Consider the following 24,420-nt stretch of genomic DNA (forward strand, 5'->3'; position numbering starts at 1 on the left):
CAGTTCATTGAATTTTCTATCACACAGCTTTTCTGTAGATTCATCATGGTTCCTACGATGGCTGCTTTCATAATGGTGTCTTAGGTCACATTCTCTTGACACAGACAGACGTTGTTTGCATATTAAATATGAAGGAACGTTCTTTTACCTCCAAAGAAATAAGCTCTCTCCCATTTTTCTTGAAGTCTATGGTTTTCTTGTCTAACTTCCATTTTCCCACTTTTGAAAGAGACAAATGCATAAGACATATAAAAATATCTTTACCAAGAAGAAAAAAGTACGGCTTTGTGATAAAAAAAAAAATAAGTATTCACTATTTTTTCAAAGTGTCAGCGTGATGTTCACTCCTTCAGGGTTGGTAAGAACTTCCAGAACAGTGGGGCTATAGCCAGCAGAACAAATGCCACAGCTGAGAGGAAGCAGCTGCCTCTCTCCAGACGCCTGTGGACGTGTAGGGACGCAGCCCCAGGGCCACCAGATTTTCTGATGTAGCAAAAGCAGTTGGAAATCCAGTTTTTTATGTGAAATCTCTTGATTTTAAAAAATATTCATGGTAAATTCTATTGTTTTATTTATTTTTTCTGTATAAGCCACCACGTCGAGCAATCAGATTAGGGAGATTAGGTTTGGGGTCTTTAAACCTGAGGAAGTTCCCTGGTGGTCTAGTGGTTAGGATTCGGCCCTTTCACTGCCGTGGCCCGCAAGCCACGCAACAGAGCCAAAATTTTTTAAAAAACAAAAATACAAAAAGCACAACTTGAAGAGAATTAAATATCTAACTCTAAAACCACAGATTTAAGAGCTTGTTGAAACAGAATCCTAGAAGATACCCCAAAAGGGGGAACTAAACTGATGTCTCTCAAAGTGCCATGCCTTCTGCAGGCTTCGAGGTTACAGTTAACTAGGACAATACTTATTAGCTTGACAGAATTATGAGGATGACTTACACATTTCTGATAGAGAAACTGTATTTAAAAGTGCCAAGTGGGACTTCCCTGGTGGTGCAGTGGTTAAGAATCCACCTACCAATGCAGGGGACACGGGTTCAAACCCTGGTCCAGGAAGATCCCACGTGCCGCAGAGCAAGTAAGCCCGCGCGCCACAACTACCAAGCCTGCGCTCTACAGCCCGTGAGCCACAACTACTGAGCCCACATGCTGCAACTACAGAAGCCTGCACACTCTAGGGCTCATGTGCTGCAACTAACTGAAGCCCGTGCCCCTAGAGCCTATGCTCTGCAGCAAGAGAAGCCACCACAATGAGAAGCCCACACACTGCAACAAAGAGTAGCCCCCGCCCACCACAAGTAGAGAAAGCCCATGTGCAGCAACGAAGACCCAACGCAGCCAAAAAAAACAAAAAAAACAAAAAACAAAACAGTGCCAAGTGCCCCTAACCTCATACTAGCCCCTCCCTGGGAAACCTGGCGAGTCTCCATCTACAGAGCTGTCACACCCTTACTTTGCCAGTTGCACTTTTTTCCCTCCCGTCTCTCTCATCTTGGCCTTGGCTTTTTGCTCCGACAAGTTCCAGAACTACAGAAAGCCCACCGATCTCTGTTCCTTGCTTCTCTTCCAAGGCTCTCTCTGCATCGGCCTGTGACTTGAAGTCAATAGAGGCGATCCTGCAATTGTGGGGATAGGGTAGGGGAGAGAAGAAAGAAGTCAACATTTAGGACTCTTCTGTATTGTCTTTCGAATTAGTAATGCACATACAAGAGTTGAAATGCAAAAGGTAGACAGGATACAGTGACGTCTTCCTTCTGCCCAATTTCTATCCTTAGAGGCAACATGCTGTATAAATAAAAGCAAATGTATACACATTCACACACTGTTTTTTTTTTTTAGAAAGCTCTACTGAGATATAATTTCCAAATCATAAAATTCACCCATTTAAAGTGTACAAGGGTATATTTACAGAATTCTACAACCATCACCATAATCTAATTTTAGGACAATTAAGCACCCAGCCCCGGTCACTCCTCATCCCCCCAACTCACTCCCATCCCCCAGCTGTAGGCAATCACTATGCTACTTCCTGTCTCTGTAGATCTACCTATTCTGGACATTTCACATAACTGGGATTATACAAATATGCCATCTTTTGTGTCTGGCTTCTTTCACTTAGCCTAATATTTTTGAGATTCATCCGTGTTGTAGCATGTATCAGTACTTCATTCCTTTTCATGGCTGAGTAACATTACATTGCATGAAAATACTACATTTTGTTTATCCATTCATCAGCTGTTAAGACATTCTGGGTTGTTTCCGGTTTGGGCTATTATGAGTAAAGCTCATACAAACATTTGTAGAAATGTGTGGATATACGTTTTCACTTCTTGTGGATTCATACCTAACAGGAGAATTGCTGGACTGTATGGCAACTCTATGTTTAACATTTGAGAAACTGCTAAACCGTTTTCCAAAGCAACTGTGCTATTTTACATTCCCACCAGCAATGAGAGAGGGTTCTGATTTCTCCACATCCTTGTCAACACTTCTTATTGTCTTTTTTATTACAGCCACTCTAACAAGTGTGCAGTGGTATCACATCATGGTTTTGTTTCATTTTGGTTTTTCTTAACATCTTTATTGGAGTATAATTGCTTTACAATGTTGTGTTTCTGCTGTATAACAAAGTGAATCAGCTATATGCATACATATATCCCTATATATGCTCCCTCTTGCGTCTCCCTCGCACCCTCCCTATCCCACCCCTCTAGGTGGTCACAAAGCACCGAGCTGATCTCCCTGTGCTATGCAGCTGCTTCCCACTAGCTATCTATTTTACATGTGGCAGTGTGTATATGTCAGTGCTACTCTCTCACTTCATCCCAGTTTACCCTTCCCCCTCCCCATGTCCTCAAGTCCATCCTCTACATCTGCATATTTATTCCTGTCCTGCCCCTAGGTTCATCAGAACCATATTTTTTAGATTCCATATATATGTGTTAGCATATGGTATTTGTTTATCTCTTTCTGACTTACTTCACTCTGCATGACAGACTCTAGGTCCATCCACCTCACTACAAATAACTCAATTTCATTTCCTTTTATGGCTGAAGAGTATTCCATTGTATATATGTGCCACATCTTCTTTATCCATTCATCTGTTGATGGACATTTAGGTTGCTTCCATGTCCTGGCTATTGTAAATGGTGCTGCAATGAACATTGTGGTACATGACTCTTTTTGAATTATGGTTTTCTCATGGTATATGCCCAGTAGTGGGATTGCTGGGTCATATGACAGTTCTATTTTCAGTTTTTTAAGGAACCTCCATACTGTTCTCCATAGTGGCTGTATCAATTTACATTCCCACCAACAGTGCAAGAGGGTTCCCTTTTCTCCACACCCTCTCCAGCATTTATTATTTGTAGATTTTTTGATGATGGCCATTCTGACCGGTATGAGGTGATACTTCATTGTAGGTTTTTTTTTATATAAATTTATTTATTTAATGTATTTCATTTTTGGCTACGTTGGGTCTTTGTTGTTGCACGCGGGCATTTCTCTGGTTATGGCGAGCGGGGGGCTACTCTTCACTGCGGTGCACAGGCTTCTCATTGCGGTGGCTTCTCTTGTTGTGGAGCACTGGCTCTAGGCACATGGGCTTCAGTAGTTGTTGCTCGCAGGCTCTGGAGCGCAGGCTCAGTAGTTGTGACGCACGGGCTTAGTTGCTCCACGGCATGTGGGATCTTCCCAGACCAGGGCTCGAACCTGTGTCTCCTGCATTGGCAGGCAGATTCTTAACCACTGCGCAACCAGGGAAGCCCCCTCATTGTAGTTTTGATTTACATTTCTCTAATGATTAGTGATGTTGAGCATCCTTTCATGTGTTTGCTGGCAATCTGTATTATCTTCTTTGGAGAAATATCTATTTAGGTCTTCTCCCCATTATTGCATTGGATTGTTTGTTTTTTTGATATTGAGCTGCATGAGCTGCTTGTATATTTTAGAGATTAATTCTTTGTCAGTTGCTTCGTTTGCAAATATCTTCTCCCATTCTGAGGGTTGTCTTTTCCTCTTGTTTATGGTTTCCTTTGCTGTGCAAAAGCTTTTACGTTTCATTAGGTCCCATTTGTTTTTGTTTTCATTTCCATTTCTCTAGGGGGTGGGTCAGAAAGGATTTTGCTGTGATTTATGTCATAGAGTGTTCTGCCTAAGTTTTCCTCTAAGAGTTTTATAGTGTCTGGCCTTACATTTAGGTCTTTAATGCATTTTGACTTTTTTTTTGTGAGTGGTGTTAGGAAGTGTTCTAATTTCATTCTTTTACACGTAGCTGTCCAGTTTTTCCAGCACCACTTATTGAAGAGGCTGTCTTTTCTCCACTGCGTATTCTTGCCTCGTTTATCAAAGATAAGGTGACCATATGTGCATGGGTTTATCTCTGGGCTTTCTATCCTGTTCCATTGATCTGTATTTCTGTTTTTGTGCCAGTACCATACTGTCGTGATTACTGTAGCTTTGTAGTATAGTCTGAAGTCAGGGAGCCTGATTCCTCCAGCTCCAGTTTTCTTTCTCAAGGTTGCTTTGGCTATTCAGGGTCTTTTGTGTTTCCATACAAATTGTGCAGTTTTTTTGTCCTAGTTCTGTGAAAAATGCCATTGGTAGTTTGATATGGATTGCACTGAATCTGTAGATTGCTTTGGGTAGCACAGTCATTTTCACAATGTTGATTCTTCCAATCCAAGAACATGGCATATCTCTCCGTTTATATCATCTTTAATTTCTTTCATCAGTGTCTTACAGTTTTCTGCATACAGGTCTTTTGTCTCCTTAGATAGGTTTATTCCTAGGTATTTTATTCTTTTTGTTGCAGTGGTAAATGGGAGTGTTTCCTTAATTTCACTTTCAGACTTTTAATCATTAATGTATAGGAATGCAAGAGATTTCTGTGCATTAATTTTGTATCCTGCTACTCTACCAAATTCATTGATTAGCTCTAGTAGTTTGCTGTTAGCATCTTTAGGATTCTCTATGTATAGTATCATGTCATCTGCAAACAGTGACAGTTTTACCTCTTCTTTTCCGATTTGGATTCCTTTTATTTCTTTTTCTTCTCTAACTGCTGTGGCTAAAACTTCCAAAACTATGTGGAATAACAGTGGTGAGAATGGGCACCCTTGTCTTGTTCCTGATCTTAGAGGAAATGGTTTGTTTTTCACCACTGAGAACGATGTTGGCTGTGGGTTTGTCATACATGGCCTTTATTATGTTGAGGTAGGTTCCCTCTATGCCTACTTTCTGGGGAGTTTTTATCATAAATGGGTATTGAATTTTGTCAAAAGCTTTTTCTGCATCTATTGAGGTTATCATATGTTTTTTATCCTTCAGTTTCTTAATATGGTGTATCACACTGATTGATTTGCGTATATTGAAGAATCCTTGCATTCCTGGGATAAACCCCACTTGATCATGGTATATGATCCTTTTAATGTGCTGTTGGATTCTGTTTGCTAGTATTTTGTTGAGGATTTTTACATGTACGTTCATCAGTGATATTGGCCTGTAGTTTTCTTTTTCTGTGACATCTTTGCCTGGTTTTGGTATCAGGATGATGGTGGCCTCGTAGAATGAGTTTGGGAGTGTTCCTCCCTCTGCTATGCTTTGGAAGAGTTTGAGAAGGATAGGTGTTAGCTCTTCTCTAAATGTTTGAGAATTCTCCTGTGAAGCCATCTGGTCCTGGGCTTTTGTTTGTTGGAAGATTTTTAATCACTGTTTCAATTTCACTGTTTGTGACTGGTCTGTTTATATTTTCTATTTCTTCTTGGTTCAGTCTCGGAAAGCTGTGCTTTTCTAAGAATTTGTCCATTTCTTCCAAGCTGTCCATTTTATTGGCATATAGTTGCTTGTAGTAATCTCTCATGATCCTTTGTATTTCTGCAGTGTCAGCTGTTTCTTCTCCTTTTTCATTCCTAATTCTGTTGATTTGAGTTTTCTCCCTTGTTTTCTTGATGAGTCTGGCTAATGGTTTATCAATTTTGTTTATCTTCTCAAAGAACCAGCTTTTAGTTTCATTGATCTTTGCCATTGTTTCCTTCATTTTTTAAAATTTATTTCTGATCTGATCTTTATGATTTCTTTCCTTCTGCTAACTTTGGGGCTTTTTTTGTTCTTTCTCTAGTTGCTTTAGGTGTAAGGTTAGGTTGTTTATTTGAGATTTTCTTGTTTCTTGAGGTAGGATTGTATTGCTATAAACTTCCCTCTTACAACTGCTTTTGCTGCATCCCATAGGTTTTGGGTCGTCGTGTTTTGTCATTTGTTTCTAGGTATTTTTTGATTTCCTCTTTGATTTCTTCAGCGATCTCTTGGTTATTTAGTAGCATATTGTTTAACCTCCATGTGTTTGTATTTTTTACAGTTTTTTTCCTGTAATTGATATCTAGTCTCATAGCATTGTGATCAGAAAAGATACTTGATATGATTTCAATTTTCTCAAATTTGCCAAGGCTTGATTTGTGACCCTAGATATGGTCTATCCTGGAGAATGTTCCATGAGCACTTGAGAAGAAAGTGTATTCTGTTGTTTTTGGACGGAATGCCCTATAAATATCAATTAAGTCCATCTTGTTTAATGTGTCATTTAAAGCTTGTGTTTCCTTATTTATTTTCATTTTGGATGATCTGTCCATTGGTGAACGTGGGGTGTTAAAAGTCCCCTGCTATTATTGTGTTACTGTTGCTTTCCCATTTTATGGCTGTTAGCATTCTCCTTATGTATTGAGGTGCTCCTGTGTTGGGTGCATAAACATTTACAATTGTTGTATCTTCTGGATTGATCCCTTGATCATTATGTAGTGTCCTTCTTTGTCTCTGGTAATCGTCTTTATTTTAAAGTCAATGAGAATTGCTACACCAGCTTTCTTTTGATTTCCATTTGCATGTAATACCTTTTTCAGTCTGTATACGTCCCTAGGTCTAAAGTGGGTCTCTTGTAGACAGTATATATACAGGTCTTGTTTTTGTTTCCATTCAGCCAGTCTATATCTTTTGGTTGGAGCATTTAATCCATTTACATTTAAGGTAACTATCGATGTGTATGTTCCTATTACCATTTTCTTAATTGTTTTGGGTTTGTTTTTGTAGGTCTTTTCCTTCTCTCGTGTTCCCTGCCTAGAGAAGTTCCTTTAGCATTTGTTGTAAAGCTGGTTTGGTGGTGCTGAATTCTCTTAACTATGCTTGTCTGTAAAGGTTTTAATTTCTCCGTTCAATCTGAATGAGATCCTTGCTGGGTAGAGTAATCTTGCTTTTAGGTTTTTCCCTTTCATCACTTTAAATATGTCCTGCCACTTCCTCCTGGCTTGCAGAGTTTCTGCTCAAAGATCAGCTGTTAACCTTATGGGGATTCCCTTATATGTTATATGTTGCTTTTCCCTTGTTGCTTTTAATATTTTTTCTTTGTATTTAATTTTTGACAGTTTGATTAATATGTGTCTTGGCGTGTTTCTTTGGTTAATCCTGTATGGGACTCCCCGCGCTTCTTGGACTTGACTATTTCCTTTCCCATGTTAGGGAAGTTTTCGACTATAACCTCTTCAAATATTTTCTCATACCCTTTCTTTCTTTCTTTCTTCTTCTTCTGGGACCCCTATAATTCGAATGTTGGTGCATTTGATGTTTTCCCAGAGGTCTCTGAGACTGTCCTCAATTCTTTTCACTCTTTTTTCTTTATTCTGCTCCCTGGCAGTTATTCCCACCATTGTATCTTCTAGGTCACTTATCCATTCTTCTGCCTCAGTTATCCTCCTATTGATTCCTTCCAGGGTACTTTTAATTTCAGTTATTGTGTTGTTCATCACTGTTTGTTTGCTCTTTAGTTCCTCTAGATCCTTGTTAACTGTTTCTTATGTTTTCTCCGTTCTGTTTCCGAAATTTTGGATCATCTTTACTATCATTACTCTGAATTATAGGTTGCCTATTTCATCTTCATTTATTTGGTTTTGTGGGTTTTTATCTTGCTCCTTCATCTGTAACATATTTTTCTGTCGTTTCTTTTTTCTTTTTTCTTTTTTTTGATGGGTGGGGCTGTATTCCTGTCTTACTGGTTGTTTGGCCTGAGGCGTCCAGCACTGGAGTTTGCAGGCAGTTGGATAGAGCTGGGTCTTGGTACTGAGATTAGGACCCATGGGAGGCCTCACTCCAATTAATACTCCCTGGGGTCTGAGGTTCTCTGTTAGTCCAGCAGTTTGGACTCAGAGCTCCCACTACAGGAGCTCAGGCCCGACCTCCAGCCTGGGAACCAATATCCCACAAGCCGGTTGCTAGCAGTTCCTCCCATTCCCTTAGATGTCCATGATCCCCCAACGGTGCCTGGTAGGTTCCCTAGTTGTGCGGAGATGCGAATTCCGCGTCCTCCTAGTCCACCATCTTGACTCAGTCCTCCTTCACATCATGGTTTTGATTTGCACTTCCTCAGTGACTAATGTTGAGCATCTTTCTACATGTTTATTGGCCATTTGTACACCTTGTTTGGAGAAACGGTCATTCAAGCCCTTTCCCCATTTTTTAATTGGGTTGTCTTTTAATTATTGAGCTGTAAGAGTTCTTTATATATCTTTTATATATACAGGTCTCTTTCATATATATGATTTGCAATATTTTCTCCCAGGATGTAGGGTTTCTTTTGACTTTTTAGATAGTGTCCTCTGAAGTACAAATGTTTTTAATTTTGATAAAGCCCAACTTCTCAATCTTCTCTTTTATTGCTTGTGCAAGACTCTAATCCAAGATCACAAAGATTTACTCCTGTGTTCTGTTTGTCGTTTTCTATTTTAGCTCTTACATTTAGGTCTTTGATCTATTTTGAGTTAATTTGGGGGTATGGTATGCAAGCCCAGCAGAGTGCCCCCAAACCTCCTCACAGTTAACACTGCTAACAATTTGGGATTTATCTTTTCAGACTTGTTCTCTAAATCTGTGGGATTCTTTTCCAGAGATCATGGTCATCAGAATACAGTGGCATAGATTATTTTAGAGTTCACCTACACCAACAAATTTAGCTCAACTGTATCTGTAATCCTGATACCCAATTTTTACCACATTGAGAATCCCTTCAAAATACATTCTATTCCATCCTTTCTAATTTCACCATATTCACCCTCTTAGGCTACCAAAGCCCAGGTATATAGTGACAGTGTTTCATTAATTGGCTACAACATAATTCTAACAGACCAAGTTAATGTTCTCTTTTGGTACCTGTCCAGACAAGTCACCAAGGGTGTTATTTTCCTGTGTCAGCCCTGGAGAGATAGGATGATGATAACCTAGGAGTGGATTCTTCTAATCTTCAATCTTGTACTTGATAGAATAAAGTCTTCATTCCTCTATGACAGCCCTACAGTCTTCTAGAAGCCTTTGGCTATCCATTTATGATGCTTTCTCTGCCTGCTGGTAGAAAGGCTGGATAACTACTTTTTCCTTCTCTAAAATCCGGTATGAGTGATTTGGGAGAATACAATGAAATTCTGTTATCATATATTCTTTTTCAGTACAAGGTACAAAGACATACCTTTCACTCATCCCATCCTTGCTCACCAATCTGCTTTGAAAAGTATCCTCAAACACTTCTATTAATTCATGCTGAGTGACTCTGTCAGGCAAGTTCTTGATCAAAAGTGTTTTGGCATTTCCATCTTCATAAACACAAAAAGAGTATTTTTAGTCTGAGTTTAGATCTCATAAGCATCAAGAGTTCTCCAAGAGAGAAAAAATACTTCTCAAAGAGTTGGAGAGTAGTACATATTCCTTCATTTAACAATATTTGGGGACTTCCCTGGTGGTCCAGTGGTAAAGAATCCACCTTCCAATGCAGGGGACGCAGGTTCAATCCCTGGTCAGGGAACTAAGATCCCACATACTGCAGGGCAACTAAGCCCACGTGCTGCAAACTACAGAGCCCACATGCTCTGGAGCCTGCACGCTGCAAGCAGAAAGAGAAAACCTGCATGCCACAACTAGAGAGAAGCCCACGCGTGTCGTAACAAAAAGCTCTCTCATGCCTCAACAAAGATCCCATGTGCCATAACTAAGACCTGACACAGCCAAAAAAATAATAATAATAAATAAGGAAGATAAATAAATAAAATATTAAAAAAACCAAACATTTGCACACAGCGTCTGGGTGACAACGGCCTGTGCTACGTGCTGGCTGTGAAAATACGGACTTGGCCTCCACTCTTGAGAATGTAGTCTTGTTGCGGAAAAGGCTAGTAAACAAATAGTCACATAATTACAAACTGTGGTAAGTGTCAGGTAGGAAAAGTAAAAAGGGAAATGAGAACATCAAGTAGAGAAGACTTAACTTAGTCTGGGGGCAAGGGAAAATTTTTCTGATCTGCAGAGGTAAGCTTTAAGCTGAGACTCTTGAATGGGTTGTCAATAGCCAGGGGATAAGTCACGAACATTAGGACAGAGAAGGTGAGCCGTGCGGCTAGAGCAGAAGGAGTGAGCACAGCAGAGAGAGTCTGTGCTGTGGAAGTAGGCGACTTGCTAGAAACTGAGGAGTGCTTGCACGGAGTAAGAAAGAATACAATATTCCTGTCTGATGCAGCGTCTTCTAGGTACACAGGTATCTCTGAACAAGTTACCTTGCTTGCATACGTTTCTTTGTTTCCTTTCCCTTTTCGGTTTCTTCCATTTAATTTCATATCCAAGGACGTTTGTCTCACTAAGTTCCAAGGCTTTTTCCTGGTCGTTAGCAGATTTAAAATTCACATAACCAAATCTCCTACAGAGATGCAGCCGAAAAGGGAAAAAAACACAAGTAGAGTCAAAAGGCATATGCCTTCCAGCTGGCTACTCACACTGGCTGTGAAAGTGGAAATTAGCATTGAGTCAAACGCAGCTGTCAAATTTTACAAATTAAAACCAAGTCTCCCCCAACTGGCAATATCAGTGCCATCAAGTAACCGGAGAGCAGCAGTTCTCACCTGGGGTGAGTCTGACAATACCTGGAGACATCTTTGGCCGTCACAACTGGGGGACTTCTAGCATCTAGTGGGTAGAATCCAGGGATGCTGTTGAACAGTCCCCCCCAACAAGGAATTAGCTGGCCCCAAATTTTAATAGTGCAAGAGTCGAGAAGCCCTCCTCCAGGGCAAGGACTGAGAGTCAGGGCAAACTCACCCGCTGAAATCATTATTAGTTTTCTAACTACCGGCCAGATTTAACCAAAAGCTATAAAAAATGAAACGACACGCTTTTGAATTTCTGTTTTAAGAAACAGCCATTGCACTTGTGAATTGAAACAAAAATATCTTTTTTTTTTTTTTGGCCACGCCATGCGTCTTGTGGGATTTTTTTTTAAATAAATTTATTTATTTTTGGCGGTGTTGGGTCTTTGTTGCTGCGCGCGGGCTTTCTCTAGTTGCAGCGAGCAGGGGCTACTCTTCGTTGCAGTGCACGGGCTTCTCATTGCGGTGGCTTCTCTTGCTGTGGAGCATGGACTCTAGGCATGCAGTCTTCAGGAGTTGTGGCACACGGGCTCAGTAGTTATGGCTCGCTGGCTCACGCAGGGTCAGTAGTTGTGACGCACTGCCTTAGCTGCTCCGTGGCATGTGGGATCTTCCCGGACCAGGCCTCGAACCTGTGTCCCCTGCACTGGCAGGCGGATTCTTAACCACTGCGCCACCAGGGAAGCCCCAGCTTGTGGGATCTTAGTTACCTGACCAGGGATTGAACCCATGCCCACGGCGGTGAAAGTGCAGAGTCCTAACCACTGGACCACCAGGGAACTCCCAAAAATATCATTCTTAAAATAGAACGTGTTGGCAAACTCAAAGGCTATTAGAGTAAGTTTCTTTTTTTTTTTTTTGGTGGGGGGGGCTGTGCTGGGTCTTCGTTGCTGCCTGCGGGCTTTCTTCTAGTTGCAGCGAGGGGGGACTACTCTTCGTTGCAGTGCACAGGCTTCTCATTGTGGTGGCTTCTCTTGTTGCGGAGCACAGGCTCTAGGTCCACAGGCTTCAGTAGCTGTGGCACACGGGCTCAGTAGTTATGGCTCGCGGGCTCTAAAGTGCAGGCTCAGTAGTTGTGGCAAACGGCTTAGTTGCTCTGCAGCATGTGGGATCCTCCAGGACCAGGGCTCGAACCCGTGTTCCCTGCATTGGCCGGTGGATTCTTAACCACTGTGCCACCAGAGAAGTCCCAAGAATTTTTTTTTAATGCAAAAGGAATGTTTATTTACTACAAACACAACAATATTTCACAATATAGTTAATAAAAAGTGTAAGCAGAGCAATGTGTCAAAAGTTGTGGCATCACCTCTGGAGCCAGAATGCTGGGCTCAAATCCTGACCCTGTCACTTTCTAATTGTGATATTCGGTATGTCACTTAACTTCTCTGTGCCTCAATTTCCTCCTTTGTAAAATGGGGATAATGACAATAATTACCGCTGAGAATTGTCTTATGGATTCGATGAGTTAAATAAACAAGGAACAATGCCTGGTAGAATGAGTACTCAATGAATGTTTACTATTATTATTATCTTTTCATTTCTACCTAAGAAATCCTGAGTACCATAAAATAAGCATGCTCACACCCAAGACATATGCTTCTGATGAGAAAGAAGTAAGAAACGATGAAATTCAATTCAGCAAAAAAGCAGAACTGATACAGAACCTATATTTGCCACCAAAGCTAGAGGTTTTGTGATTAAATCTGTGTTCGTTTAAAATAATTCTAGGCAAATAACATTGCTCACAGTTGGAAAATCATGAAAACATGTTTCTGTAAAGACCTGGAAGATCTTGTGATTAGTTTAGTATTTTGGTTGGAAAAATGGGATAGCAAAATTTAATATAATGGATTTATTAAACGAGCCACTGAAGGACTTTAAATACTCATTCTGAACTGCAAGAGGCTGAGGTAATATCTTATAAAGGGCGAAGAACAAGTAACAAAAGGATCTGACAAGAATAATAATTGTTGGGCTGATAAACTCTTAACAACACCCTTAATTTATCAGTATTTACCTGGACAAGCCAACTCTGACACCAACGACTGCGACATCATTTTTAGCAAAAAATTCACTAAGACCAGTTTTTAGTTCAGCAACAGTTTTGTTGAAATTCAGGTTTCCAACAAATAGTTTGAAACTTACAGGTGGTTTAGCTGACATACAAAAAGGCAAAGAAAAAGAGAGAGAGAGAGAGAAAGAACTCAAAGAAACAGTTCAGAAAGAATGATGCTAAAAAAAATTTCCATTGAAGAATCTGGCATATTGTAACACCAGGCTGCAGTTAAAATCCCTTTGTCCATCATTTGGACTAACAGAGTTTTGGTTTTTGCCAATATGAAACTCTCCACGTGTCTCTTGTGCTCTAAAACGCAGCAAAGAAGTTACTTTCTAATTTCTGAATTTTGGTTTCAGGGGAAGCATTCTGTTTGGTCATTTCCTCCTTCTGGTTTATCAGGTGCTTTCTTCACAGGCTCTGTGGGCAAAAGCCAGAATACAAATTTTTGTTTCTTTGGGTTTTTGTAAAATAAATTTATTTATTTATTTTGGCTGTGTTGGGTCTTCGTTGCTGCACGGGCTTTCTCTAGTTGCTGCGTGCGGGGTCTACTCTTTGTCGTGGTGCGTGGGCTTCTCATTGCGGTGGCTTCTCTTGCTGTGGAGCACAGGCTCGAGGCATGTGGGCTTCAGTAGTTGTGGCACGCGAGCTCAGTAGTTGTGGCTCACAGGTTCTAGAGAGCAAGCTCAGTAGTCGTGGTGCACGGGCTTAATTGCTCCACGGCATGTGGGATCTTCCCGGACCAGGGCTCGAACCCGTGTCCCCTGAGTTGGCAAGCAGATTCTTAACCACTGCACCACTAGGCAAGTCCCCAGAATATAGTATTTTTAATCGTCTGTCTGTGCCACTAAATGAGTAAAGTGGGAGCCTTTACACTGTCCACAAATACCATACCTACACTGTGCCTATTCTCCACAAGATGCCTGGGTTAGGTCTGGTCAGAATACTTTTAATTGGATTTATTTTTCTTTTTTGTGGTACGCGGGCCTCTCACTGTTGTGGCCTCTTCCGTTGCGGAGCACAGGCTCTGGATGTGCAGGCTCAGTGGCCATGGCTCACGGGCCCAGCCGCTCTGCAGCACGTGGGATCTTCCTGGACCGGGGCACGAACCCACGTCCCCTGCATCGGCAGGCGGACTCTCAACCACTGTGCCACCAGAGAAGCCCCAGAATACTTTTAAAAGCATTTATAAATTAATTAGGAAAAGTTCTTCAAGTTCCTAAAAGAACTTCAACAGCCCTGTCCCACGGCTTCGCTTATAACTCTAATTCCTTGATACTGCCTACCACTTAACAGAACTGCTTTAGGTCATTCTGACCTTCCTCTTCCTCACAGCCTTCGTCATCACCCTTATGGTCCTGCTCGTCTTCCTCTGCCCCCAGGGGAAAGGCTTTTCTCCCCCTGGCCCATGAAGGATACAGGGCTTCTTTTTCAGAATCTAAATGAAAACCCACCCAATCAATTACTGCCGCACAGACTTGTTAAGAATGAAAATGACAAGTTGTTCTTTCAGAGAAACTGCTCATAAGTCAGCCTGTATATATAAATCTCAGAAAAAAATTCGCTGTCATTTTAACCTTTTATTTGAAATAATTTAAAATGTATTATTCTATTTTCATAACAATGCTAAGAATTACTGCTTTGGAAGCAATACCATTTAAAATGTTACACAGACGCCATCAGGACAAAATAATCACTCAGAGTGAAATCTGGGGGACAATTAACCTGCCTGGCTCATAAGCACAAGGAGAGAAAGAGTGTACAATACTCAAAGAGAAAACTCTGATTCTGGTCATGTGGACAGCAGAAGTCAAATGTCCACTGGGACTCCTCAAGCCAAGCCTGGAGAATCGGCCAGGGATGCCAAGGGTGGCATTTCCACAGAACCCTTTCGAGAGCCATGTGCAATGGCACGTAGGGCTGACCCCTGACAGCCACCAGCAGGGATGTCCCCAGAGGGGACTCTTTACATCCCTCAACCTGACACAACTCACAGTTCTTACCTGCATCCTCCTCAGGGTTCTCAAGTCACTTCTCATGGTTCTCGAGCAGGGCACTCCTCCTGTCTTTTGGAACCTTGGCCCCTGTGGCTCCCTTCCTGCATGGTGATATTAATTTCTCAGCAAACATGGGAGCCAGAAACTTTTTTTCCTCGATTTTATTTCCTGGAGCAGTAGTAATCTTCCTACCATTTTTCTGAGGGACATCAACCTAGAGGAGGAAGAACAACAATGAAGAGATGTCTCCTCTGTGGCCAGGAGGCGACAGTCACATTGCACAGTCAGCAAGTGCAAGATCTGCTCAGGTCCACGTGTCAACATCTGTGTTGATTTCTCCAGGATGAATTTCTCAGTGTGCAGTAAAAGAGCTCCCAGCACCAGAATTACCTGGCACGCTTGTCTAAGAAAAAAAGAGAAAAAGAAAATTCTTGTATTTCACTTAGAGCTTCGAAATCAGAATCTCTACAGGGAAGGATCTAGGTTTCTAAAAGTATACAAGGAAAACATACCAGGTCAACGACTGTTCAGGTGGCTCAGTGTGTCTGTAGTGTCCCAACTCTCTGCATTCAAGTAAAACACCAAAGGTGAGGACCCCCACGCAGGCACCTAAAACATACACAGGGATGAGCGCCAGGCCCCCAAAATTGGACCTCGTGCTTCCTAATTACACCACTGATTCCTATCCCAGAGCTACTAAAAATTGGGCACAGTATTATAAAACTAAATGACTAAAGATGAAAATTTTAGCAGAACACTGAATGAAGTCTCGCCACATACAAAAGGAGAAAATGAAGAACTATGGGCGGTGGATGACCATGTGAAAACACAGCAAGAAGGAAGACATCTACATGCCAAGGAGAGAGGCCTCAGAAATAACCGAATTGCCAACAACTTGATCCGGCCTCCTGAACTGAGAGAAAGTAAATTTCTGTTGTTTCAGCCACCCACACATCTGTGATATGTTATTATGGCGGCCCCAGCAAAAACACAACTGGGTGTGTGTGAATGTATATGTCTGTGTGTATATATACGTACACACATACACACATACAGACCTCAACCCACATCACAGGAAGAGATGAGTCACTATAATATGTGATTAGCATTACTGGCTATGAACAATATTCACAGGCAAACAGATGAGGGACCAGTTCATCTGGCATAGGAATGACATGGGATCAGGGAAGGCACGTGAAAGAGACTAGCGTTTGAATTAAATAATTTCAACGAGCCCACAGTAGGGTATGGTTAGCCTAGAAGTTAATCTAACTGTGATACCACCACTATGTGCTGCACCAATCAGAGTAAACGGTCACAGGCATCACATTTTAAAGAGGAATGACCAAAGGCTGCCAGTGTGAACAGTCTAGAACCATAACACATGCATCTCAGTTTAAGGAAAATATAATGTGACTACTCCTATTTTCCTCTGAGCTAACACAGTCTGGGTTCCGAAACAAAAGTTGCATTCACCAAGAATTTTGTGTGTCTGATTGGTATAGAGAGTCAATGCACTGTGTTGTGGACATCACAGTACAGTAGGTGCTCTCCTAACTATGTCTACTAACTATGTCCACTTAACTGTGTCACATTAAGCTAGTCTGTGGCTGGATTAAATGGCCATCTCAATTCCAAACAGGATTTACTAACTTGATGCCTATGAAATGCATGCGAAAAGCACATGCGGCTAATGGGCTACTAAGTGGTACTCGGTACACCTAGAAATTTCTGATCCTATAAGCTGAACCGTATCCTTAATAAGCCTCAGTCCTTTGTTCGCAAACCTATATATGACCATTGTAGTTGCAGTTTCAATTACATAATAAATGTCATATAAACCAATCAGATTAATGCAAAAAGTTATTGAACCTAGTAAAACAAAGTTGAACGCTTTGGACATACTCAATAAAGCTCAAATTAGGTGTGGGTGAGGAACCATAAAAGAATGGGGAAAACAATGTAAAAATGTAGGCGTCTGTTTTCGAATTGCTTTCCTAGCGTTTAAGTTTTGCTTTGTTTTAAAGAAACAAATTTTAAATTGCAAAAGATGCACAATGGGTATACTTTATACAAAGATAAGCTACTGCAACAGTGAACTCAAAGTCAAAGACAAAGCCTTAGCCCCATATCAAAAGACTGGCGATTGAATACCTATCTGTCTCTCCAAAAGAGCTGCTTGGGCGAAGACTGAGAAATGAACCAGAAAAGAGTAGAGGCTTTGGATTCGGCAGAACCAAATGCATAACGCGGGTTCTGTCACTTATTATTTGTCACTTATTAGCTCATGAAACCATGAGCAAGTTAGTCAATGACTAACTCTCTTTTCCTGTCTATAAAATGGAGCTAAGGATCCCTACCTAACGTGGTCACTGTGAGGATGAAATGAGATAGTGCATCAAGTCCTAGCACAGTGGCTGCACAGATGAAGCATTCACTACTCACTAACTGTGTACCCACTCACCCACCGCAATTCTTTTAGGGCCCAACTTAAACCTATCTACATTGGAATACTAATGCAGAGGCTCCCAGCCAGAAACAGAACATACTAGGGACCTAAATATTTGCCGAAAGGATAAATATGGAAACATATGTTTGGTGGACACACAAACTAATGGAATTGAAGGAAGCAATTTTAAGAATCAAGAGATTTTCTTTCAAACCGGTATTTCCAGGCAATCAAAATAACTTTTCAACAAAGAACACTTTTGTATTCCCCAAATAAACTGCTCTTAGTCACAATGTACTTTTCTTTTTGCATAACACTAATATTTAGTTTGCTAATACTTTGTTTGGAATTTTTACATCTATGCTCGTGAGAATGGTCTGTAACGTTCCTTTCTAAAAATGACCTTGTCAGATTTTGGTATTGAGTTTAGGGTGAGCTTGTGAAACTAGTTGGAAAATGTTCACAAAACCACTTTTCAGACCAAACAATGCAGTTTAACTGCTTTCCTCTGGATTTGGATTGTTGACATTAGTAAGTTACTGTGCTGCACACTGTACACATAGTTACCTCATCTCTACTGCCATTGTCCTTATCTTCTGATGTCTCATCTTCCCCATCTTCTATCTCCTCTGGGGAAAGGCTCATTTTCTTCAGTTCACCTTGATTTGTTTTCCTGCTTCAAATGGACAAGATTATTAGGCACATCACAGGGACTTCAACATTCCAGGCTATGCACCTTTTGCCTCTAGTATTCGTGTTAAGTTTCCATTTGCAATAAGTCCGTGTTAGGCCTCATCCTAGTTATCTTCATTTGGAATCTTTTACTCTCACCAGCTAATATCAAAATATATTGCACAGATAATTTTTGGTATATGTTTGTAGGTTAGGTCTCCCATACCTTCTCTTTCGCCACGATCTAGAAACGAAACTCCTCGAGGTAAAAAAGGAATTCCTCCCTTTTCCTCTCATTCGGCTCCCTTCACCATCGTTTTCAAGTAACTCTGATGCTCTTAAAAATTAGTAATTCCACCACCGACTGCTCAAACGGAAGCACACGGGACCAAAATAAAGGCCCCACAGCGGAACAAAATCAGTACCTACAATTCAAGTGTCTTTACCTCTCCAGACTGAGAACTCACTGTTAACTGGAGCAGCTTCCATCTCTACCCCCATCAAAATTAACAACACAAGTGAGTCTCAAGCCATGACCTTTAACCATCACTTCCCAAATTAACCCGCACAGTGTTGTCCCTGACGAGTACTCCTCCCCTTAAAGCTATCGCTGGTGTAGGGTCCCGCCCACTCAAAGCCCCGCGGGCCACCACGCGCGGCCACCTGCACTACACGCCCGGGAAGAGCCTGCAACAGCCCGCAGGCGCCAACTGGCTGGCAGTACCCTCCCAGCAGCCCCCCAGAACTCTAGGCCCAGGCAGAATACAAAACGGAAGAGAATGACGCCCTCGTGACTCCGCCTCGCCCAATCAGAGCCCGCGCTGCCTTGAGGCCAGTCCCGAGCCGCAATCCTGGGGGAGCGGGCAGTGCGCGAGCCTGGGGGCGGGGTCTCGAGCCGGGGCAGCAAGTGTTGCGCCTGCGCGCAGGGCGGACATTTTGGTGTGGGCGGGCCCGGGAGGCCCCCGAGTGGGTGAGGTGGGCGCTCGCTGTGAGTGCAGCGCTTCCGTGGAAAGAGGCGCGGCCTCCGCTACATGCGGGGACCCAGGGTCGGTTCCAGGCTTTCACATCCATTAATCCGGTTAGGCAGCCATCCCCTCATTGGGGTGTGTGTTAGTACTCTCGACATTTTCAGCCTAGAAAGAGGCACAGACCCTACAGCGCGAGGTGGAGCGGAGACCAGAAGCCGGCAGTCGGCCTCTTAACCCCGGGGAACCTTCCCTCGCTGCCCACCCGCGTCTGAAGCTGCCCTCAAAGCAGTTAGTGATAGCAGTAATGGTCACAGCTAAAACATTAATATCTGTTTTGTGCCAGGCCTTATACCGGTTGCTTTTCATACATTTTATCATGGACTTTTCAAAACAAATCTGTGATTAGAATCGGTTACTGGTTTCCCAGGCTCACAGAGTGAGGCTAAGGAACACGTCCGAGGCCATTGATTTGCATCCTCAATTACTTAATATGGTCTCTTATTTTCTTTGAATTAAGCCATCTTTAATATGTGCTCTCTTAACGACCATTAGCACCATTAGGCCCTGTAGGGGGATCAAAATTCTAGGAATAATACCCACATTGGGATTTGAAAATGAGCACTTTGGGTCATGTGTGTGTTTTTGAGGGGTGGGGAAGGGTGACCCTGAGTAAGGGGCCCTGCTTTTGTCCTAGCTTCAGAAAGTCCCAAATTGGGGAGGAAGAAGAGTGAGAAGAACGATTTGCCTACGTATTTTAGATTTGGTACTTGACTGAATATAGTAAAAGAATATTGACCAATAGGATTTATCTCTGGAATGCCAGATGTCGCAAGGTAAGTTAATAATGTCAAACTAAGAGACTAAAGGAAGAAAAATACATATCTTTTAGATAAACCTTATCTGAAAATGTAGAATATTTGATGGCAAAAAGTAAGAAGCATTCTTATTAAAATCTGTAATAAGAACTCGGAATATGAATGTCACTCTTAAGACACAGCAAGATTATGACAGAGCAAAAAAATTATGACAGATTTGGCCATGTTACAGTTTAAAACCTTTGGGTGCAAGAGTCTCTATAAACAAATTTAAAATGTAAGGAACAAATTGGGAAGAAATATTTGTAACATATATAATAAAAAGTTAGTATCAGAATATGAAAAACTACAATAAGAAAAAGGCAAACAGGGACTTTCCTGGTGGTCCAGTGGTTAAGACGCTGCGCTTCCAATGCATGGGGGGCTGATTCCATCCCTGGTTAGGGAACTAAGATCCCACATGCCGAAAGTTAAAAAAAAAAAAAAAAATCGGCAAACAAATATGGGCCAAGGATATGAAAAGTAGTTTTCAGAAGAAATTTAGATGGCACGAAAAGATAACGAAGAGATGCTCAGCTATACAACCACAGGGAAAATACCATTTAAAACAATAATACAATGCTATTTTGTATCATCAGATTAACAGAAATTAAAACATCAAACAAGTGTTTGGGGATTGTGGGGAAACTGGTGAGAAGGCAAATTGTTACAGTGGAGGAGGAAAAATATCTTTTTCCTCTACCTGTCTAAATTGTTAGCTGGGGCCCTGTGACAAAAGGCAGATTAGCAAGCGAAAAGCATACAGTTTGATGTGACACAGGAGCCTTCATAAGGAAATGAAGACCTGAAGAATGGGTTAAACCTGAGTGTTTTGCTAGATGTGATGAAGAGTAGAGGGTGTCACAAAATGTGAAAGTAAGGAAAGAAGTGTGAGGTAAGTGTGGTCTTGGTGTTCCTCAGTCTTGGAGAAAAGAATGCTTCTTTCCTCTGGGTAGAGGGAGAGCACCTCTCACGTGAGGGTCTTATGACCTGCTTCAGGGGAAGGTCAGAGTCCTCTCTGCACCTGCTGTGTTACCGATGCATTTGGCTTAAGATATTCAGTATGCCAAGGGGCTGTATTTTGGGGTAGCATATCCTGAACCCCCTCATTACAAACACCTGGAGAGAAATTTGGTGACTTCCTGTTGAGGTAAAAATTCTCCTTCCTTAAATTGAGGAATTCCACTTTTCTCACCTAGAGATAAGGGATCACGCTGCTGAAGATACAAATATGTGAAGCTTTATTGCAAACTTAAAATTTATTATGGACATTTCAAGCATACATTATTAAGTAGAATATAATTTAATGAATCCCTTTTTACCCATCACCTCAATCACTTCAGTATTTTTGCAATTCTTTTTTCAGCTATTCCCTGCCCCACTTTAGTTTTGCTCTCCCTCTCTCCCTTTTTTTTTTGGCTTGAGTATTTTAATGTGAATCCCAGGCATCCTATTATTTTGCCAGTAAACACTTTATTAAGTACTGATACAGGCTATCAGGATTAATATCATCTAATATCTAGTCTGTGTTCAGTTTTCTGTCTCAAAAATGCCTTTTTGCTGTTAGCGTGTTTGTTGTTTTTTGCTGTTAGCATGTTTTTTTGTTTTGTTTTTTTTTTTGCTGTACGCGGGCCTCTCATTGCTGTGGCCTCTCCCGCTGCGGAGCACAGGCTCCGGACGCGCAAGCTCAGCGGCCATGGCTCACGGGCCCAGCCGCTCCGCGGCATGTGGGATCTGCCCGGACCGGGGCACGAACCCGTGTCCCCTGCATCGGCAGGCGGACTCCCAACCACTACGCCACCAGGGAAGCCCTGTTAGCATGTTTGAATTAGGATTCAAACATTTCCATGCATTACATTTGGTTGATACATCTTTTAAATCTTTTTTACTTTGTAATAGAAACCTCCTTTTAAATACCATTTATCTGTTGAAGAAACCAGGCCATTTGTCTTATAGAATTTGTCCTTATGCTAGATTTGCCTTACACCGCCGAGGTGTCTTGAACGCGCTCCTCCATCCGCAGTGATCTTGTAAACTGCCAGTTAGATCTGGAGCTTCCTGACATTCAGCTTCAGTTTTTTTTTTTGCAAGACTTATGGTTGGTTTTGTGTACTTGTTACATCCTTCTAGGAGGCACTTAATGTCTGGTTAAGTCACCACTTCTAGTGATGGTAAGCTTGATCTCACAGTTTGGGTATTGTCAGCTTCATCCGTCCATCGTAACCATGGATATTGTACCAGACGGTTCAAGGCAGTTCTCTCACAAAGCAAACGATTGAAAACAGTGTATTATTCATTAATGAGGGGAGGGTATATGTGTGGGAAATGACAGGGATCAAATTGCCAAAATGTTAATAGTGGTTAATTTAGGTGTTGGGAATAAAAGTAGTTTATTTGTATACTTCATTTTTTTGTTTTTTCAAATTTACTAAAATGGAAACACATCCTACCTATGCATGAAGGCCAGACAGACAGGAAGACTGGAGGGAAGGTTCCAAGTACAAATTCCAGGAAGAGCAACCAGGGAAGTCCAGAGAATGAGAGCAAAGAACTTGGACCGCAGTCTGCTTTGCTATTGTTTTTGCCTGTCCAATGTCCATTCCTCCTCCTGACGGCCCCTGTTTCCTTTAGGGTCCCCCTCCCCTGGATTCAGTGTTGGTGGAACTGTCATTATAGCTGCTCCGCCCTTCCCTGGCCAAAGCTCAGAGGCCAGTCCAACCCCTTCTCCCAGAACTTTGAGCAGCATCGCCTCCTCCTGGAAACCTTCCCTCCACTGGGGCAGCTGCCTCTCTTCTGTGCCCCCAGACTTGCAGCTGTCAGAACACTTGTATGCCCCCGCTCCCAGCCTTGTACGGTCCCTGGCACGTGGTACTCAGTACATGTTAGCTGAATGAATGACACCCACACTGCTCAGAGCTGATGAAGCTACTTGAATATTAGATTAAAAGACCCCAGGTACTCTTGTAGATGTTCCAGAGAATGTGGCAGCAGCTTCCAGGCCCTCCAGCCTAGCTCTAGCCTGTGGCCACCTCTCCTGAGCCAGGGCACTCTTACCCAGCCAGGTACGGCCTTCCCTGGATCCCCACTGTCCCTCACCTGGGCCGTGGCCTCTATTCCTAAACAGCCCCCCAGTTGTCCTGCCCTGCCTTGTGCAGAAGCTTGAAAGAAGGTGAAGTTGGGGTGTTGCATTTAAAGAGGCCACACAAAGGGACATTTACCTCAGTAACTACCATCCTCAAACTAAACCTCGTAGACTTAGGAACCTGGACACTGTTTGGAAGGATGCAGCGCTCAGTGTTGGCCTCTGAGTCTCTTATTTGTGTGCAGGCAGGTTGCTCATCCTTTGTTTAGAAATGTCAGTACCTTTCAGTCCAGTCTGACTTTGGCCTAAGGCCAGTCTGACTTTTGAGTCAGGATTTGAACCCAGGCAGCCTGACTCGAGTCCCTGCTCACCACCTTTTACCCTACTGCTTTGTCAGAAGAAGCATACGAAAGTTCTTGTGCTGAAGAGGATTAGACTGTTAGAAAAATGTAAATGTGTTTCTAGGATCAAATTCCTTAAGTGCGTCCTCATCGTTCTTGCCTCTTAAAAAAAGTTTTAAAAACAGAGTGAGAGAGGAGAATGATTAAGTATTACAGACCGTAGTTTGGGGTTTCAAAACAATGATAATATCTGTTCATCTTAGAAATATGTAAAGACAACCACTAGTAGAACAAGCAGAATGTGTAACCTTCACAGCAGTGGTAGATGGATCTGTTAAGGTTCTGGGTTGCAAACAGCAGCAAACAACTCTGGCCAACTTAAGCAAAAAAGGAATTTATTGAAAGGCTCTTAGTAGCTCAGAACAACAAGAAGGCTGAAAAACCGGCAGAGAAAATGGGCAGAAGCCAAGGCGGGCTGGGCAGCAGGGGCCCCGGGAGCAGCCTGCATGGGATGCTGCTGTTGGCACTGCTGCCCTGGACATGTCTGCCCCTGTTGTCATGGGTCTTAGTATCACTCCCAGTGGAAGTCCCAGGTCAGACCATCCAGCTGCCTGAGTGCAAGTCCTGGGTCACACAGTGGTGTCAGTGATGCGGTGTCCAGAGCCCTTTCAGCTTCTGTGGTAGGAGCCTGGGCTTGGTCTCAAACCGAGTCACACACACAGGGATCCCCCTCAATGGGAAGGGAGTGCAAATACTAGGAAGCCCTCCAAAAAGGCAACTCCTCTCTACAGGGAAGACATGGAACAAAGAAGACTCGGTGGACCCACTAGAAGACAAGGATGGGGAAAAGGGAGACACCAAGAAGTGTACAAAATGAGATGGGCTCCCATGTGTCAGGATTGATTTGGAAACGCCATCTGACTATGTAAGAATAGATGTGAAGTGTTGCACACTTTATATTTCCTGAGCAGGTACTTCACAGAAGGAAGGGTGGGCAAATGCAGCTTTGTTTGTTGATGAGACTCATCTTGGTGAGTTCCCAAAGAA

General features: G+C 42.3%; 1 long non-coding RNA gene across 1 annotated transcript; it reads right to left on the reverse strand.

Annotated features, from left to right (window-relative positions):
- Positions 1–594: 594 nt before the first annotated feature.
- On the reverse strand, positions 595–18,882 carry LOC307188033. Its single transcript, XR_013828791.1, has 6 exons — positions 18,355–18,882; positions 18,024–18,129; positions 15,520–15,616; positions 15,014–15,410; positions 9,511–9,634; positions 595–1,624 (listed from the first exon to the last, which is right to left on the reverse strand). It is a non-coding gene; the product is annotated as an uncharacterized lncRNA (long non-coding RNA).
- Between the last annotated feature and the right edge of the window lie 5,538 nt (positions 18,883–24,420).

The sequence above is a fragment of the Stenella coeruleoalba genome, assembly GCF_951394435.1.
Source record: "Stenella coeruleoalba genome assembly, chromosome: 6".
NCBI classification, from domain to species: domain Eukaryota; kingdom Metazoa; phylum Chordata; class Mammalia; order Artiodactyla; family Delphinidae; genus Stenella; species Stenella coeruleoalba.